General features: G+C 45.1%; 1 protein-coding gene across 1 annotated transcript in view; it reads left to right on the top strand.

Moving 5' to 3' along the window:
- GPR39 (G protein-coupled receptor 39) overlaps positions 1-19923 on the top strand; it is an 83867-nt gene that overhangs the window by 60953 nt on the left and 2991 nt on the right. The window lies entirely within an intron of this gene.

Below are 19923 nucleotides of genomic sequence, written 5' to 3'. Positions count from 1 at the left end.
AAGAGAAAGAAAAAACCTGTGCATTCTGCTCAGGAGAATATTTTAACATCTGGAATAGCCATCATGTATAGATCTGTTCATCATTTTCCTAACAGACACTTAATGAGCTAATTGGTTGCAACACAAAGTGGCTACGTGAAACTGGTGTAGTAATGGTATAGCAGGTTGCTGCACAGCGGCTGCGTGAACATCATGGCTGTGACTGCTTAAATTGTCTCACTGCACAGTGGTGCATCTTCTTGCAGCCTCAGAGCCCCTGGTCCACTCCTTGTCTAACCACACCCACACCCCCACACCCCCAGCCCCGAGTGCAAAGGGCAGCAGTGTGGACTAGTTTCTCACTACCCTAGGCCTGGAAACAGGCAGCTGTCTCCTCTCAATGCCTCTTATTTGCACAGGCAAGGTAAAAGTCTGTGTACTGTCCTTTTAGATGGAAACAAAATATCTGTGCATCTGACAGTCCATGCACAATGGATTTTATGGCTGCACCATCTCAGGAGTATGGGGGTTTGTCATTTCCATTGTTCCGCTGTGCACGGAGAACAGCGTGCAAAGTTCAGGGAGAAGGGGCAGCTGTGGGCTCACACCGGGGTGCAGGAAAGGGTGGGGAGGTGCAAAGTGGTTTTGCATGCACTAGATTTCTTCTAGCATTACTTGTGCAGAGCCAAACAAGGAGAGGAATGATGTCTAAATGATACCAGGTGGGTCCAAAGGGAGAGGTGCAGAATCAGAGCAGAGATCAGAAAGGAAGACATGCAAACTCCCCCAGCCTGCATGCTGGGGAGTTGGGTGCAGCACAGCATGTGCCCGGTGTGGTGTGCACCCAGGGCAGCATGTTCCCTGCACAGTGTGCCCGCTGTGCCAGATGGGGAAGGTAGAGAAGCAGGAGCACTCTCAGGAGATTTGGTGCCCTTGATCCTCATTCCCCTGCTACGTGTTACAGGGGTGGCCCTTCACCCATGGAGTGTTGGTGTGTTGCAGTGGGGATGTGTCTGTGCAGTGCGGCACTTGGTACAGAGCCTGTCCTGTGCTTCACCACTGTGAAGTCTCTTCGGGATTTTCCTCTGGGACCAGAGGCTGATCCTGAATGAAAGTGTTTGTTGTTTTATATATATTGGAGGATTTCTCATTTAATAATTTTGTCCTTAATATCGTATTGTTCACCTCTACTTAATGATCTCCTGATTTCAAACGAACACGCCCTGTGGAGCACCAATTTGCATGGAAATCCTTACAGATCTGGGGGGGGGGAAGTGCTCTTTGTGTCTGTGGTTTGACTTTCTACTCCAGAAACTTCTTTCAAGCATAAATCTGTACTATCCCAGTAAAAAAAAAAATACTGTCATAAATGAATTTTGTTTTAAATTAGACTCTAAGGCCCAAGCTTTAGAGTTGATTCAGGCCAAGATCTTTAAGGTCTCAGTACCTGATGTTATGAGCCTAAATCCACATGTCCAGATTTACCTCTCTAAACTCCCCCCCGTGCCCCTTCCTGCCCCACATGCAGGCACCAGCAGCTGGAAAGCCCCAGCACCAGCAGCCTCCCTTGTCTTCAGGGAACAGCCTGGAATACAGAAAATCTCTGCAAAATGAAGTGCACATTTTATTATACAACCTCTGAATTGCAATTTGGAAAACAAAGTGAAGGCCAGCTTCTTCTCTGGCTCCCTAAAGCTACTGTGAAGAGAGAGAAATACTTTGTTTTACCAAAGTATCTAATCTTATCTGCAGTGTCTCTGTTTTTAATTGCTATGATAGTATGGGAATAATGGAGAAGAATACAAACCTCTAGCTTAGCGAGGAATCAGGGCAAACTCACCCAGCTTTCCAGGGAGGCTCTACAAAGGCTGCAGAAACTGATTTCAGAAGTACTGTGAAAATGAAACCTGATGAACTGGAAGGGCAACCAGATTGCAGGGCAGGCAGGCCCAAGATTTTGAACTAAAAGAAAAGTGTGGATTGGTGTGAAAGCAGATACAAATAACCAAAGCCTTTTCATTTGAGGGCTTGCAGAGGACTGTCCTGCTAAGGTATGCTTTTATAAGCATTAAACAGTTTTTGGCACTCATGATAATCACAAGGTCCAAAAAAATGAAGGTAGAAAATTGCCTTTTTCTGGGAAAGAACACTGTTAATATTGAAATCATTAAAGCAGCCAAACTGTGTGAAGGGCATCTTTATTCCCCTTTGGCACATCATGACTACACTTCGATCAATGCAAGCTATGTCTCCACAGTTTTCTTTGTCTAAACCAGCTTTGATCAACTCAATTGCAAAAATTTCTTCAGGCTGCCTCAGTAGTAAAGATGCATACGCTAAGCTGGTCGTTGGTGACCTGTCCTTATCCAATATGACCCTTACGAAGAAGAAATAAAATTTAGAAATGAGATCTTTAGGTGAAGAAATAGTGTTTAGGATCTCAGCGGATTCAGCAAAAGAACACAATTGTGAACTGCTGCCTGTCACTGGAGCCGCTGTGGTTTATTCCAGCCAGCAGCACAGGTACACCCACTCATTTGCGTGGCCACTGGCAACGTGAGGAAACTTCATCCCTTTTCAAGAGGAGAGCCATAAACAAAAGACTGACGGTTGAATGGAAATGCCTCCTGTGATTGCGGGCTGAGCAGGCTGGGTCCAGCCAGGTTTGGCAGCCCAGGGTAGGAGAGGAGGTTTCAGGGGCTGCCAGTTTGGCAGGAGCAGCAGGTCCATGTGGCACCAGGAAAGGGAGAGAGGAGTCTGTCATGGCAAGGAGAAGAGGATTCAACAGGCAGAAAAACACCTGCTTACAAGGGGTGGGTAGAGAGGATGTTCAGCTGATAAAATGCTTTTATTTTTAATCTCTTGCTTGAACTGGTGACTCTTCTCTCCCTGGTTGCTCTCCACAGCAGGAGCAGGGTGCCTTGTGGCCAGGCCTTTCCCTCAGCTGCCCCAGGCAAAGCAGAGAAGTGGGGAAGGACAAAACTCTGGCATGCACAGAGAGTAAATCAGGGTGTTAAACAAAACCTCTGCTCTCAGCTGGCTAATGTTTCAAAGGAAAACATTTCAAACGCTGAGAGAGATTGTGCAGTTAGCCAGTGATGCAATTACATGGCTGTAAGCTGTAGAAACTCTTTCAATGTGGCACATATTAAACCTTTCAGAGGTAGTGCTTTGATTTTTAATTTTACGCTGTTGGCAGGCAATCAGGGTCTTTAATAGTATGGGGGCCAGAGGGAAAATGTTTCAAAACAGCAAGGATCTTATCATAGTGTGCAATTAATGAATAATTATTAAAAACCAGAAATAGCTGGAAGAGCAGGCAAGAGCTGGCAATGCAATTCTCTGGTTTCAGGCCTATAATGAAATCTCAAGAGAGGGAAGTATGATACGCAGCTTCATGCAATTAAAGCTGGGATTTTTTCCCCCTAGTTGAAAGATCAGTGATCTTGAAAAATATACCTGTCACTTGGTTTTGTTTTCAAGTCATTTAATTGTTGTTGTAAAGCATTTAACACCTAACAAGTATGGAGACATCCCATGTAAATTATGGAACTTCGAATTCTTATTTTTTTTAAACAGTAAGATTTTGATTTTGGGGGTGTTTTTTAAGAGGTTTGAAAAGAAGTCTGTCTGCATAGTCTGAATGTGTTAACCATGGGAAAGGGCTGCAGTAATACTTTCCCATTGCTCTGGCTGGTAAGTTTGTCCAGGAAGATGTCAGAGCTGAGAAGGAAAGGCTTCATGTGGACATCCAGGTCTGTTTAATGCTCTGCCACAGGACAGTGCTTTGTGATGTTGGGGAAATTTTTAACACCTGTGGCGTCTTCTATTTCCAATCTATTAAAGAGAAAGGATAAATACCTATTGCATTCTCTCATGCAGGCCTCTACCAGGATATTTCCAGTTTCAACTGTTTTCCTGTGTTCAGGCAGGAATTACCTTTCTGCCTGGGGTCTGTATTGTGCCCAGCACAGTACAGCTGTGGTGCCACTGGAATAAAGCAGCTCGGTGCCACTGCTAGGGAGTGCTATTTGTACATGTTTGGATGTAAGACACTTGTTTGCTTGGGGACGGGTGCAGTCCCCAGCCTGGTGCAATGTCCTGGTCCTGACAGCTCAAACTGTATGTGGATTAGAAGGCAAGAAGCAGTGTCTTAAAGGGACTTGGTGCTCCACCAGGCCAGGGAGCATGTTGTGCTTAGTTTCAGCATGAGAGCCCTTTAACAAAAAACTAGCTTATGGCCTGACTGAAGTAACAAGAAATGTTAAACTCCTCTACTGAAGAGGCCTTTGGAAGGAGCAACTGTGACCTTCAGCTTCAAGGCTTTATGTTTTCTCTTTTTCTGAAGCGCAGCTATGGTTGTGTGTTATTGCTGGTCTTGTTTTTCTAATCAAAAGTGAACTTAACAGTTTGCATTTTCAGTTGGAGAGAATAGGACCTTCCTGCTTTAGAAGCAGGAATTATTTTGCTTTAAAGCTGCATGACAAATCTAATAGTTAAAGGTATAACACTTGTGTTTTGTCTCTGAAATCCATTAGTCTGTGGCACGGTGGGAGTGACTGGCATGCAGGCTTGAAGATCCATTTGCTTGAGCAGCCTCTTCTTTTGAGTACTGAATCACACTTGCTCACTGCTGTTTCATTATGTATGAACCAAACACAGAAAAAGTTATTTACAACTATCAGGCATTTCTACATGCAATATTAAATGAGGTTTTCCATTAGCTTCAAGAAAGAACAGCTTAAGTTGTGTATGCGTGTTTATCATGAGTGTGTGTGTGTGTTGGCCGCTAGTATCTTGCATTCATGTCCCTGGTGTTAATCCTGTTGTACTGGCATGCTGCAAGAGTGTAAGATGTTGCACCCTTCTGTACTAGTGTATGTGCTCAGTGCATGACTGGTATTGACAGAAGCAAACTGTGAGCTACTTGGATCTGTGCTGAATGGGGAAAACACTCTCTTGGTTCCATGGAAGGCTTTCTGGCTTGAGCACAGTTCTGCATTTTTATTTAGACACTTTGATTGCCTCGGAGCATGGCAGCTCTAAAGAACTTCATGAGCTAGAAAGTGCCTCTTGAAACAATTAGATTTCCCAGACACATTACACTGGAAACCAAAGGCACACCGTTGGGGAGGGCGCCAAATTGGCTGGTGGGGCAAGCAAAACCCAGAGTGGATCAGCATAAACAAGCTGTGGGGTTTTCTTGAAACTGTTTCTAGGAGACAGAAAATCTTCACCACTGTGCTTTGTTTCTTTGTGCCAGTGTTTTGTTTTCTGGCCTCGGGGGTTTTTCTGGTTTTCTTTTCTCCCAACTCTGATGCTCCCTTTTTGCTCCAGGGTGTTGGTAATACGGTGTAAATGATTGCTGGCTTGCAAGAGAGGCTCCTCAGACCCCTGTCCTGGCTCGGGACAGGGACTTCCCAAGAAGACGTGGGAGGGTGGACTCTCACTGTGCTTGGCCAGCCAGCGGTGTGGGGAAGCTGCTCCTCTGAATGGACAACTGCAGACATTAGAAAACCGGTCCATTTTTTTGCAGAGATTTTGCTATCCCTGACCCTATTCCTAGTAGGGCAGGTGGGCACAGCAGTGTTCCAGCCAGTGTTGCCTGTGCATGAATGCTGTGGTACCAAACGGGAGCCATGCATGCTCCTCTTGCACATCACACTGATCTTGGGGACAGTCCCCATGGTGTTTGGCTGCTGCTTTGGCCCAGCAGTCTGTCATCCCTGGGAAGTGCTTTGAGCCTGGCTTCCAGTTCTCACCAGACTGAGGGTGGAGGCCATTGCTCTTCTCTGGGGATTTGTCTCAGGTCTGAGGTACCTGCGGATCTTGGGATCACAGGAAGTTTTCTTTACCGCAGGGCGTGCTTAGTGCTCATGAAAAGCATGTTGCTAATTCCATATGTTCTTGAAACACCTTCTGAAGGCAGTAGCTTTCTTCTCTCTTCTCCTTTAAAAACATCAAGGCAAAGTGTGCACCAATGGAGTTTGTTACAGTGTCGTTAACTGGCTTCAACTGCAGTCATTAATTGATAATCTTGCCGGATCTGCTATATTGCAGTGCCAGCTCAGCAGGCTCCAAGGAACTCTTGGGTAAAGTGCTTTCCATTTTGAGACCATCGTTGGCAGCTTATCACTTGATTTTCTCCTGTTTCCAGGTGTGGAACTAAAAGTAAACTGTCATTGTAGAACAGTAATTCAAGCAGAGTGAGAGAGAGAGTTTGCGTACTTCAATACCACTTAATTAGAAAAAAAAAATAATCCCTTGTTCCGTACATATACAATGCAGATCCTTCCTCTTAATGGTTCAGATGGGTAAAATGTCCTTTTAAGTCCCACATGTCTAATGCCGCTGCTCATCTTGTTACAACAGACTTTTAATTTTGTCCCTGGGGCCAGGTCAGGAAGTGGCTTTCTTTAAAGCCCAACCCAGTATGTGTCTCAATCTGGGAAAGAGACCCTGCCTGCTGCTGGCACATACACCAGCGCTGGCACATACACCAGCACTGACACCTCTTAACTCAGCCTTCAGCCTGCTGGCCTTATTTATTTACTTTTTTTAATTTAAAAAGCCTTTTGTGCTTGCTAATCATGTAACTGCCATTTTAGGCCCTAGTAGTCCCAGATGAGGTTGAGCTATGTGTCTTGCCTAAAGGTGTTCTCGCCTGACTCTTGTTCAAACTCAGCTTCCAACTGCAAATTGTGCTTTTGCATGACTAGACCTTTTTTCTACTAGCCCCTTATTTCCTTGAAGCCACCTCCATGGAAAACAGAACAATTTACTGGATCAGTGGGAATAGCATTTTCTTGTGGCATGCCGCTTCGGAAAAATAAGTGATTCTTGATACGATCACTGCCTTCAACCTTCCTCTCTTACTGTCCCTCTCTCCCCATCTTCCTTTACCCTTTACTTTCCTGCTGCACTGCTGGATGACTGCATCTCCAACATTTGCATCTTGTCGCTCCCTCTGCTCTTTGTCTTGGTGATATAAATTGCTCCAGCAACCTCATAATTTTGAACTGCAGTCATTTTGCTCCACTAGCTTATGGCAGTGCACAAAGCAAACACTTTCTTAGATTGGGCAGACTGCTGGTGTACTGATGTCAGAGTAACTTTGGAGCTGAGAGGTTTGTGAGATGCCAAGTGCACCAAAATGTGGATTAAAAATCAAAGCCGCAAGAGAGAACATCCTTTTTGAGAAAACGTCCAATGTTTCAGTGGCTGTTTTTTTTCTTTCAGCACTTGCCAGTTGCTGTTTAAGCACAAACTTATAAACCCACTATCCCCTTATAAAATGAAATATCCTGCTTTAGAAAAATGAGCAAACAATAACACCATCTTTTGATTTACTGGTGTAATTTTTTTTTTAAAAAACGTGATCTCTAACAGGCTTTTCTGTTGTGGCTAAAAACATTGCTTTGTACATAAGATTTTCTTGTTCAGATCAATTTGCTAAATTTTCATTTAGTTTCAAAGTGGTTCATTTTGTTGAGGCTTCATTTTGTTCAGACTAGCAACTCGAGAGGTTTCCTGTAGCTTAGAGAGATTGCTTTTGAATTGGTACATTATTCAGTCATGAATTGTTTCTTTAGTATATGAGCAGCTGAATGGGGTTTTTATTACAAATGTGAGTTGGAGTGCAAAACAGCTACTATTTTGGCCAAATAAAGAATGTAAAATTAAGCAAAAGTCTTCATAGTACACTGTGATGCTTTTCCACACTGTGTGCGTTGTTGTTTTTTTTTTAAAGCAGTTAGCAAAAGACTCCTGTAGGGCATGGTAATATGATTGACTGCACACAGAATTTTAAAAATAATACAATATATTGTAGAAATATGGCTACACTAGTAAGAACTGAAACAGTTTTCCTCTTATCAGAAGATACAAGTGGGTAAATTTTGGTCTTTGTGATCAGCTGCTAATTAAATAGGTCTTCAGCTGCATTCAGCGTCTGATGTCATTGCTGTGTGTTCCAAGTGAGTGTAACAGGATTTCTGCAATCACTGAGGTAATGAGGTGGCGTAGGGTATTGGAGCAAGTGCAATCCCAGTGTTACGCATCAGCCTTTTAAAATATGGTTTTCCTCTGTGTTGTTTCTATTGTTTACTAGTGTAAATGATTGCTTTTACCTACCTTGAATTAGTTTCCACCTCTGCAGGATTTTTTGTCCAATAAAGTTAACTTGGGTAAATGGAAAGCAGTAGGAAAGAAATGCCTGTTTTTTTGAAGATGCTGTCTCTGGATTTAGGGGGATTCTTTAGATGGAAGACTCTTGTAGCAAATCAGGTGACATTATTTGCTTAGTGTGTGGCAGCAAATTAGAGGACCTTGTGTGTTCCAGCTACATTAGTAAAGAGATCGAGGATCCCATCAGTGCCATGAACAGATCTCCTGCTGTGTTTTGCTGTAATAGGCTTTACTGGTGCAGGCACCAAAAATAATTTTCCCTGACTTTAGAGGTGGGAGGCAGGGTTTGTAAGGGCATCCTGCTGCCCCTGGCACAGCTGCCTGGGGGTCACTGTAGCACCAAGTCTAACCCCTTGGCTGTCTGACTTCAAGGACGTAAGAGTCCATTTTTGCTCTGGTCTCTTAGGAGAGAGCTGCTTGTCTTTTTGCTACATGACTTAATGATTAAGGGATTTTATTGCCACATGAGAAGATGATCTAGACTTTTTGTTTTCATCTCTTAATCTTGAATATTTTAAGAAAAATCAGTTCTGTTAGCTCTTGGGAGTTAGAATTTCACTCATTAGTAGGTGAAAACCTTACAAAGCTCAGGAAGAAGGTATCTAAAAAATCTTGCTTCCCAAGATGTCTTAGTTGATAGGTCTGAGTAGAAGAACTTATTTCAAAGTAAGAGGCCATTCTGGAAAGAGGATGAGAAATCAAAGTCTAGTGGATATAGCTATGTTAATGGGGGCAGAGCAGCTACTTAATTATGTAGCAATGTCAGAAGTAATAGGATTATCTATTTCTGCCATGGTACAGGTCAAACTGAAGACCAGCAGTTGAACTTAAGGTGCTATATAAATGCATAGGAAAGTTCCCAAAGCTTATAATTGCCCTCTCACTTGCTGTGAATACTGATATTTAGTGGTCATCTTGCTTTTTTTCATAGTCATATATTTATTATATGTGAAAGGGTTATTGCAAAAGTCTTTTCTCCATCACTGTCATTCTGTGTGCCTGAAGTTGGAGCCAGCTGTGTGGGACTGCAAGAAGAAAAGTGTTTTGTAATTCACAGTAGGGTAGAGTTAGTCCTTGTTAAAATCCCCTGCACCACTGTGCTCCAAAACCCACCATATTTACCACCAGATTCCAGAATTTACATTAAAAATGGCATAATTGAATCAAATGCATTGCCACATCCTTGTTTATAGATTTCCTCTAAAAAGCACTGTCTTATTCCTGTGTTTTCTAGGAGAGAGGGAGAGAGCAAGCTGATGGGTAGTTGGTGTTCTGGCTTAATTAGTTTTCTCAGGTCTGCAGTAATATGGTATAGTTCTTAGTGTTTCTTGGAAAGGTGCTACAAAAGATAGAGCGAGCTGCATGCTCCAATTCCACCTGGAATACTCTAGTTAGCTGTGGATTCACCTCAAGGAAATAAAAGAGTTAATAGGCCAGCAAAAAATGTACCCTGTATGGCTTGGATAAAGAAAGGAGTACACACTGTTTTTTCTGAAGTTAAAAAGCATTATAAGGGGGTTTACTTCGAATAAATTATATATAACAAAATAAGCTGACATCTTTCACTAATACTGAGATAGAAAGCTGAGATTGCACTTGTGGAGGAAAGGAAGAAATGCTGTCTGACGTTTGCTGCGAGCTATTGCTGCACGCCAGCTAGCTGAGACATTTTGGAAGCCCCCAGCAGCTAGCTGAAAGCAAAGTGCAAATATCACAGCACAGACACAACGCTCCCAAACCAAACTGTGCCCGCGTGCTCGGCGGATCCATGTACAGGTGTGTGTTTGAATGCCATTTCGCAGAGCACATTCGCCGTCTCACCTGATACGGGGAGACTGAATCTCGCAGACTTTGAATTAGACTGCTGCCAAGGTTGTGGCGAGGGGGAGGAATACTCTTTATCTTGTGTATGTATTCATTGAAAAGGTTTGAGAAAGGAGGTTTTGACATGTTTGCACTCATTAGGATTCTCTGGACAGCTCTGAAATATAAATAAAAGGAGATTCAGGTGTTAGCAGAGAAGAGACTTTGCTGCAATGAAAATACTACTGCTCCCTGAATAGCCTTCTCAGGGGAAGCTGCAAACAAGCAGTGTTTGGCCAGGTCATTTCTCTTAGTGCGATTTCGAGTAGCTTCACCACTACCCAAGGCTTCAATCCAAATTGTCAAAGGTTAGGCCTAATTCAAAGAATAAAATTGCCTTGTTGTGTGATAGTTACTTTATGTTTCCGCCATTAGTGTAACAGCCAGGACATACTTCAAGGAGTCAGACTGGAATTTGTTCTTTGGAATTTGGCATTGGAATTGCTACTGTGGCTGTATTGGAGATGTCTGAATCAGACATTCCCTCTCTCCTCACCTTTTCCAAAAGATAGCCACCTGCCACCCCGAAATACCCAATTTCATTTCTCATGACACTGCTTCCAGGCAAGAAAGTCTTCCTCACTCTCCTGCAGATTATGTTCTTCCTTAAATCCTTAGAACAAACTGGTTCTGAAAATGCGTGAAACTTTGTTTTGACTACATTTGTTTATTGTTTTCCCTCCAAAAAGGAGAGGAATCTGTTCAGAGCAGGAAAAGGCTGCTGTTGTCAGGAAGAGCAGGCTGTCGGTGTGTTCAGAAGAAGGTGAGAGTCCTGCAGGCAGCCTTTCACCTGCTCATGCCAGGTTGCTAGTGGGTAAAAGGAAATATTCGGACTGTGTAGATGCTTTCCTGGAAGATTGTATCTGAGGATTAGCTCCTGGGGACTAGTGGCTCCCATGTGCCGGTTTGGAGTGGGACCTGTTTGTACCCACAGTTTCTGTGGGTACACAGAAAAAAAAAGTACCACCTTCTGATCGCGACAGCCAGCCTCACCCGCTTCAATAAATACATAAAATATGTTATGATAGTAGAGCTGCAAAGGCAAGCCATACGCAGTGGGGGTTAGCTCCAGCACGTGTCACTGCTGTGGCCAGACTGTAAATCAGGGTGGAGGAAAAAATGGGAGGCTTCATCCAGTGCAGCACTTTCACCCTTTTTCCTCCCATCAAGGGAAACTGGAGTACCAGTATCTTACTGGACTGACACAGTCACCTTCCTCAGGGACAGAGGAGAATAAATGGGCCTTCAGTCTCAAAGCTCAGCCAGCAAGCTGTCACCTCGTGTGCCACTGGTGCCGCGTCTGCCTCGGTACATTTCTGCTCTTTCACTCCCTGGATCCTGCTTCCTGTTGCGGGTTTTGGTGGAGAATTTGGATAACTGCATGTAATTTTTAAGGCAGTTTGCTTTGGTTTGTCTTCTCACTTATGCTGCTGAACGTAAACACCAATTGCATTTGTTCTTTTAAAGCAGCTGGCTAGCATGATCTTGCTACTATTTCTGCATCAATAATTCCATTTTAATCTCACTTGCTGAAGGAAAACAGCAAATTTTCTTCATTTGAGGGGCTTTGGTACAAAAATCTGACTTGGAGATTGATAGTATCGCTCTCATTTAGGAAGAGCTTTGTTGGTTCCCCCATGATGATCGGTTCCATATAACATAGCACTCTAGCCTGTCTTTTTGCCGGCGCTCTCAAGTATCTTATGTATCTGCTGAGCTAATATATTGTCTTTCTGTATTTGTATTCTGCAGTTGATTGTTCAATGATTTCTCCTGCTGAATTGCAATAGATGAGCTGTTTAATGTTGCAACAGCCGATTTTGTAATGTAAAAACAAAAAACCTCTCAATTCCAAATTGTGTTTGCTAGTTAGAATGCAGAATTTAAATGAGATTTATATGGAAGATGTATTTTTCCCATTGTTTCGCCAATGCAGAAAGAAAACAAGTCTTCACTCTATCTAAAAGAAAATCAAAGCAACCATGGCAAGAATTTGTTTTGCAAGGAAGAAGCATTAATAACAACTAAACTTGCTCCCTTCTACACATTTGTGTTCTTATTAGTGTTTTTAAAAAATACTTTCTCAATGCAAAAAGCAATTTCCAATAAGCATGTCTTTTCTGACAGCTGGAATGTTGAGATTGCTAAAAATTAGCAGTTTAAAAATTATTTATTATACCATGGTATGTCTTCTGGTACTGAGTCTGTGTATATTTCCACAATATTTTCGATCTTCTTTTCACCAGAGTAGCCCTGATACAGATCTTTTTCTTGTTTTTACTGGAGAGTTGCCGTAGTGAAGGGAAATGAATGACACAAAAGTAGATGCTGGATTTTGTAGCTTTTACTGACAAACTGCATGAGATGGGCACCTGAATGAAACAGTTGACCGGCGCTTCAAATGCCAAGGTGGTGTTTGCTGTGAGGCATAAGGATTTCAGGACTATTTACCCACCGATGTGAGGGAAGGCACCAAAAAGGACAAGGGAGTGCATGCAATTTCCCTGTTCCCTTTTCCAGACGTCTCCTGGCAGCCTTGGCAGTGCAGTGCCTAGCTTGCTTCGTCCGCAGGGCTGGGGGTCCCCAGGAAGGTGACCTTGGCCGTGACCTGCAGGGCTGGCCCGGGCGGGGGGCGCGCCCGCTGGGGGTGCTGGGGGCGGCAGCCGGCTGCCTGCGGCGGGGAGCGTCCGCCAAACGGCACCTTCCGCGGGGGCAGGGTGGGGTTTGAGGCTGGAAGAATAAGGCTGAAGAGCAGGATAAACCTGTGGTCGTAGCACCGCTGTGCCGGGCCGCGCCGTGCCCCCGCCGCGCTGCCGCTGCCCCCCGCCGGGCCGGGCAGAGCGGGGCCACGGGGGGCTCCCGGGCCGCGGGCAGCGCTCGCCGTGTCCCGACACGGGGCCACCGCCCGCCACCCGCCCCGGCGGGGCGGCCAGGAACACCCCCGGCCCCCCGGGGGGCTCGTCCCCCCCGGCCCCCGCCCCGGGAGGGCTCCTCACGGCCGCTCCCCCGCGGGGCTCCGCGGGCCCCGGGGCACGGCCCGCCCGGCCGGGGGCTGCCCGCGGGCCCGGGGGCGGCTCCGCTCCGGCGCCGGGAGCCCCCCCCCGCCGCCGCCCGGCCCGGGTGCCGCGGGGCCGCTCCGCTGCCGGGGCCTCGCTCCTCTCTCCCGTCCCGCCGGGGCGGTGCCGGCTTCTCCCGCTGTCCCCTGCCGTGCCGGGGGCTTCGGCCGCGGCCAGCGGCGGGCCCGGCTGGGAGCCGGCGGGCCCGGGCTCCGTCCCGCCCGGGGGCAGCGCCCGCTGCACCGACCCGGTGTGGAGTATTAAAACTAACATGATTTCCTCTAGTAACGCAGGAGCATGTGTGGCTTTTAAAATCGTACCGTGAATTTAATCACTGTTTTACAAAAAGGCTGCTCATGTTCAGTAATGGTATTTGTCATGAAATTTCTTGAGTATTTTTAGCTTTTTCTAGTGTTTGCACTAGTGTTGGCAGTATTTAAAAATATTTGAGAAGCAAAACTTGACCCTGGTAAGAACTGAAGATAATTGTCAGATATTTTAAATTGCTAAGAAGTAGAACTGTTAACACTTGTGTCCTCACTAATTATATTCCGCCTGCCTGTGTTTCCCTGACAACTTCCGATGCATCCGGTATCACTGTACCTAACGGGTGGGGGCTGTTAAGTGACAGTGCAAAGCACAGAGAGCTTATTCCTCTGAAAAGCCCTGTTTGCTGATGCTTGTGGAGAAGTGTGTGATGGGAACCCCAGAAGCTGCTATGTTTTGATGCTGCCGAGTCAGAAAAGATTTTCCTGTAGTGTCCTGTAAGTCCCAGCTGGACGGACCAATGATACACAGACTTGAAACTTTGGTTCAGGCTCCATGTAAGTCTCTGATAATCTCCTTGTTTATTGGGAATGTTTGTGTTTCACAACCCAATACATTGCTTATCAGTTGTAGAGGACTTGAAGCACAGTGTAGACTGAAGCACCACCACTCTGCAAGAAAGCGCAGGTGTTCTTCTGGGCAGGTTTCTTCAGCATTACTTTCTATTAGAGATCAGGTTGCTGGAAACACAAAATTCACCTCACCCTTTGCTGCTGAGTAGCTGATGGCATATTGCTGTGCTGTGTCCAGCCTAGAGCAGCTTTTTGTTGTCAGTCAAGGAGAAGAAATGTGTGCAGCAGGGCAGGGAGGGCCTGAACTAAGCAAACTGTTGGGTGATGCAGGGATTTCAAGTGGAGAGAGGGTTTGTGGGTGTGCTGTTCTTTGCTGTGGCATTGATTTGACCTAGTGACACAACACTGGGCCAAAACCTCTGACAAGCCAGTTTGGTCTCAGTGACCGCGTAGCACCCTTTAAAGCTGTTTGAGGGGGGGAGAGTGTAGGTCAATCCAAGTGAGAAGATGTACACTTTGGATTCTACTAACATCTCCTGGGCCTTAGTGCTGATTTACATTGGCATGTAGTCACCTGTGAAATGAGGTATTGAAAGCAGCTGCTGGTGGTTTTCTGATGCCGAGGGTGGCAAATACTTGTGTGAAATTCTTCTCAATATGTGTTGACAATGCCAGTTACTTATGGAAGCTTTTAACAAGGAAAAAATACATAAATTCCCCATGTCGTCACTGTCCCACACATGAACACGTTGCTGTTTTGAGGAAAAAACATCTGCTTATGGGAAGAATTCATGCATTGCTTTAGCATTGGTGATTTAATGAGAACATTAGTGGTGTTTTCAGTTGGAAGAAAGATGACTTTGTGTGCAACAGAACAGCAACATATTTATTAAAACCTTGCAGCTTTGGTTCATTTATTGCACCAAGAGGCATCTTGGTTCCTCTCAGCGCCTTTCATTTGTTATGCCACTTCGTGGGAAAGCACTGTCTTATCACCCAGCTGTGCTTGCTCATGAGACACAGCCTGGTTGTACAGCACCCTTGAGGCTGGGAGGGGCACAAGGAGCACTAGATGGACCCAGGTCCCTCCGAGGGCTGTGCGAGTTGCTGGCCCATGGGGGTTTTTTGCTGAAAGCTGTTGACAGGCTCGGATGTGCATGGAGTTGGTTTCCAGTTGTTTGTCCCAGGCCATATGCTTGATCCTTCCCGCAGTATTTATAACAGTAACTAGTTTGTTACTGGCTTCCACTCAGTTTAAACCCATCCTGAGGAGGGCTGTGGGGCATTTGCCAGAGCCTCTCAGTGAGTGCTTGGAGATTTGCCTGCTTGTGCAGGTGACAGAAATGTCATCTCGCTACCTCTTTGTTCTTGTTATCCCTGCAGTACCAGCACCAGCAGGAGCAGGGGCTGGATTTTATCTCAGTTTAACTTTGCCAGCGGAACCCCCGTGCATGTGGTCTGCACGTGAGGTGGGGGCTTCAGCAAAGGCAGCAAGTTGCTGATGTGCAGTGACGAGGAAACTCCCGTCTTCTGAGGAGGCTGCACTTAGCAGCCAGCCCAGCTCCAGTGTCACACCCCAAAGTGAGCCTGCAGATCCCTGGTGGTTAGAAACTCTGATGGGGAAATCGCTGGGAGATAGACACTGTATCTTCTCTTCTCCCTGTAGTTGCTGCCTGAGTAGGGACAGTTGGTTATTGCTTCCTTCCCTTCCAGAGAAGCATTTTTGAAAGGCAAGCTGTGATTCAGAAAGTTGAGGATAAAAGGAAGAGTTGCCGAATAATTTGAGCTTATACAAAATGTATGTAGCAATGCATGTATTGACTTGTTTCAGTGACTATCAGAATTTATTGTCCCTTGAACTAAATATTGACACAGAGAAAGCAATATCAATATTTATCTCTCAGGTTAATACATTTTTATATTCACCTCAACACACATCAATATGTGCTTATTATTATTATAATAATGTTTGTCCTTCAGCAGAAGAAACTTGCATGTGGTTGAGAGGGAAAAGGGAGGTTTATATTAGTATTCTTTTCCCATTTTAAACTTCATCAGATGCTTTATCCTGCCCACGGAGCACACTGCAGCCCTCACTCAAGCAAAACCATTATTGATGGCTGTGACACACTATGCACTGAATACAGGAGTGAGTGACTTTTGGGAAACGTGAAGTTAACTGTCACTAGTGGCAGGGGCAGCAAAGCCACCACTTCTGTTTTACAGACTAGTTAACTTGGGGGTGCTTCCTGTAGTAGCTCTGTAACCAAGAGCGAGCCACTGAACAGCTGGCAGCACGGACGTGTGCGGAGTGCAGGGGACAAATTGACAAGACTTAGATTCTGAGACCCAGCTGTGACTCACTGCCTACGAAATGGTGCTGTTAGCGTTGAACGGGGGGACACCTGCGGATCTGTTAGGAGCCTTGTGATGAGCTTTCCTCACGCCTGCGGTAGGTGTGGCACTCTGCGTCTGCATGCCAGCTGGAACTTTATTTATGGGCACTCAAGTACCTGAATAGAACTTGGTGGCCTGTTTGGGCCTCCTGCATTTGTTCCAAGCAGTGTGTGTGGACACTTCACTGTGTCTGAAGGATTATCCTTCTGATCTGTCCCGTTGCCTTTTTATCCTAATGCTAGATCTTAGAGAACAAGACCACAGAGGTTTTGTAGCCAGACAGTGAGGGCAGGCTGCACAAAACGGACGCAGGCATGATGGCACTGAACGTCACGAGAGTTGTCTGAGATCTGCAGAGGCCTTTTAGCACACGATTTATGCTATAGGGACCCATTTGTGTGGCGATCCCAGCCCTGGCAATGAGGCAGAAATGTTAAGTTCCACAGAAGCACTGAAAAAATGCTGCTGTTCCTCTCTGGATCTTGCTTGTGAACCTCCTGACCTGAAACAGAGGGAGCTGAAGGGTGGGCAGTAAACAGAGCGGGAGCAGCAGTAAAAGGTGTGTTCCTCTCCCACCGCCTGCACCCCTTCTGCTCATCGACAGCTAGTTGCTGCTGGTCAGAGAGGGGTTTGAGTCACCTGTGTATGTGGCTGGTGGCTGAACACCTGATAATCACCAAAAGCTGTTGAAAGGTGAAAGTTTGGATCTGAAATTCTACCCAGCTGCTGGCAGACCAGAGAAACTTCTCCAAACTTACCTGCCAGAATAAGCACTGGTAGGAAGTCCTGGAGGCTGAAAGGCAGAGAGGACAGTGCCCTCCCTGAGGTGCTCCAGTCTTCCTCAGTGTAACACCGCTGAGGAGGTGCAGTCTGCGTCGCCCCTGCTGCTGACAGCGCTGCCGAGCAGTGCCAGCAGCCGTTTGGTATCATTCTGGTTGGTTTCTTTGCTGCGCTTACAAGTCAGGCTCACAGCAGCGAAAGTAACAGCTGTTTGTAAACTAACATTTAAATGACAATTGTCAGCAGACAATAAGCATATGGTAGCTGCCTTCTCACATGCAGGCAACTGCAGCAGTGGAGGCACAGAGCAGCTGCAGATGCTGGAAGACAGCACTGCATTGATCTGCAGTTGGAAGGTCATCTCAGTGACTGAAGACTGCGTTTTGTGGCTTGACTCTTCTTTTCCTAAAAGCTAGAAAGGCAATAAACTAATGCCTTATGTCCCTATTTCTAATGAGAAGCAAAAGTTTTGAGACCTGGGTTAAATAATAAACGTACGTAATTACATGCCAAACCCCAGCTCCTGAAAGTAACGTTCTTAATTAGTACTGGCGTCTTTGTTTTTCTCCTCCTCCGAATCAGCAGTGACTGATACTATGACCATCAAGAACCTGATTAGCCAGGAGAGCTATTTGCTTGCGTTTCCAAAGCTGTTTGTAGCAGAATTAAGTAGGGACCAAGCACTTGCCTCACGATTAGTGTTGCTTTATGATGGTAAACTTAATAATGAGGGATGGGCTGGGTATTTTCCTCTCTTGGGAGGCAGTTCCCCTGGTGCATGCTTGGAAGACTTTGTGACTAAGGCATAGGGCATTAATGTCATGTTGTATCTTTGAGTATAGTCGGGCAAAGTATGCAAATGTGAAACGAGTGCTAAAAAACACCTCCCTGTGAACCAACTGCATTGCTGCTTGCACTTGACTCATAGCTCAGTAACCATATGCTTATATTCCACTGACAATTGCCATTTAAATGTCAGTTTACAAGCAGATGTTGAGAACCTGCCTTTGTGCCATTAATTAAATCACAAAAAAAGCAAAATCTGAGGTTTAATGCTGCTTAGGCTAACTGCGATGAGAACGGTGGCAGAGTCCGGCAGGCCTTGGTGCACCGGGTCGGTCAGCGTTAAGTGGCATGGGCAGAGGAGCACGTACAGGAGGTCACGGCCATAGCCTCGGTTAATGGGGCCATGGCAGCCAAATAACACGTGTTGGCATTTCCTAGTGACAGCTACAATGTTGTAGACAATTCCAAGTTTGTGGGACGGCTGGCAGCGGCCAGGAAAGAGGGGAAGTACGTGTTGGACGGTAAAAGGAGACAGATTTAAGTGCAGAAAATCAGACAAAAAACTATTCAGTAGAAGAGCAAGCGAAATCTGGAAGGGTGGAGAAGGAAGCCCTCTTTATCTGCCAGACATTTGCATATATTTAAAATCCTTTCCAATAAAGTTCATAATGAATTTAATTCACTCCCCTATGGCCCAGAGGAGTGTTCTGAGTAATAAAAAACTATTGCTAAGGCACAGATGACTGCCAACTCCTATTCTGTGCCAGCAATGCATATTTATATTATTGGCACTTAAACACCGGGTTTATTTTACTACATAAGTGATCCTTTGTCACGTATTAAGAATTAATACTGTAAGATCCACTTTTAGGAAGTTACAACCATACCAAAATTTAAATAATTGTTAAATCAGTGTATTTATTTTTAAAGAGGTTTGGCGTAGCGTTTTTTTCCCCATTAAAATAGTAGTGGATGTGATAATTCCTGTTTTGGGTAAACTCTTTTGTGGCTGGTTTAAAGGCTTAGCTGCTTAAAGTGGTTTGAATCAGGGATCTTTTCACGTCTTTTGGTTGTTTTTTTTGTTACCTTGAAGTATCTTCATCAATGTTAAATGAATTGTAAGCTCAAGTGCTTTCTTAAAGGTTGAGATGTGTTTACTTACACATAGTCAACTAGGTAACGTGAGGGCTCCTGGCTCTCACTGGTGTGGTCTAAGGCACTTTTCATGATTAAAGCAAGTGATTCAAATGTGTGTTGGAAATTTCAAGCACCAGTGCTGGAGATCACTGGACCACAGCATTACTTTGTTTATAAACTTCATTATTCTGTGGAAGATAAATCTCTGCTCTCATGTAGTGTGTCACTTCAGCAGAGTAGTCATGGAAATGGGGGGGGAAAAGGAGCTACTAATTTTTTTCACATCGATAGGATGGAGTGGAAGGGCAAGTTGGATAAGAGATGAAATGTGAAGGAGTTTAATTCCTAGCAGGCAGCAAGCTCAAGGGAAAAATGCAGCGGTACTGGCGTAAGATGCAGTTTGGTTTATATTCAAGCTGATACTACGTTGTTTGAAGCACCTTCCGTGCATTAAACACAGACTCCTACAGCCTATGTACGAGTTCAAAGAGATGGTGGCAGTAATTCGGCCAAAATGTTTAATATGCCAAGGCCTGAACATAAAGCTGTTCTGATGTGCTCTTCTCATGCACTTCAGTTTACTTTGTACTTCCACATCAAGTGTGAACAGTTGGAAAAAATACCGTGAATTTGTCAGCATGTTTATTTACAGGGCACATCTCCTTTGAATCAACAAACTTTTTTTTTTTTCCAAGTGTAAAAATGAACAATTACTCATCCCTAGAAAAAAACAAAGTTTTAGACATCTCCCTCCCCTCCAAAAGAGTAACCTCAGCACGCTGTGCAAGGGCACAAGCAGCTCATTTTTCACTTGCTGTACACAACAACATGTTCAGTTCCCCGGAACAAAAGCGTTTGGAGAATCTATAGGGGGATCTTAAGCATTTGGCAGTTTGAAC

This window comes from Falco rusticolus, chromosome 8 (assembly GCF_015220075.1).
Source record: "Falco rusticolus isolate bFalRus1 chromosome 8, bFalRus1.pri, whole genome shotgun sequence".
Taxonomy (NCBI): domain Eukaryota; kingdom Metazoa; phylum Chordata; class Aves; order Falconiformes; family Falconidae; genus Falco; species Falco rusticolus.
The sequence above is the reverse complement of the archived record's forward strand: the minus strand, read 5'-3'. Positions and strand labels throughout refer to the sequence as shown.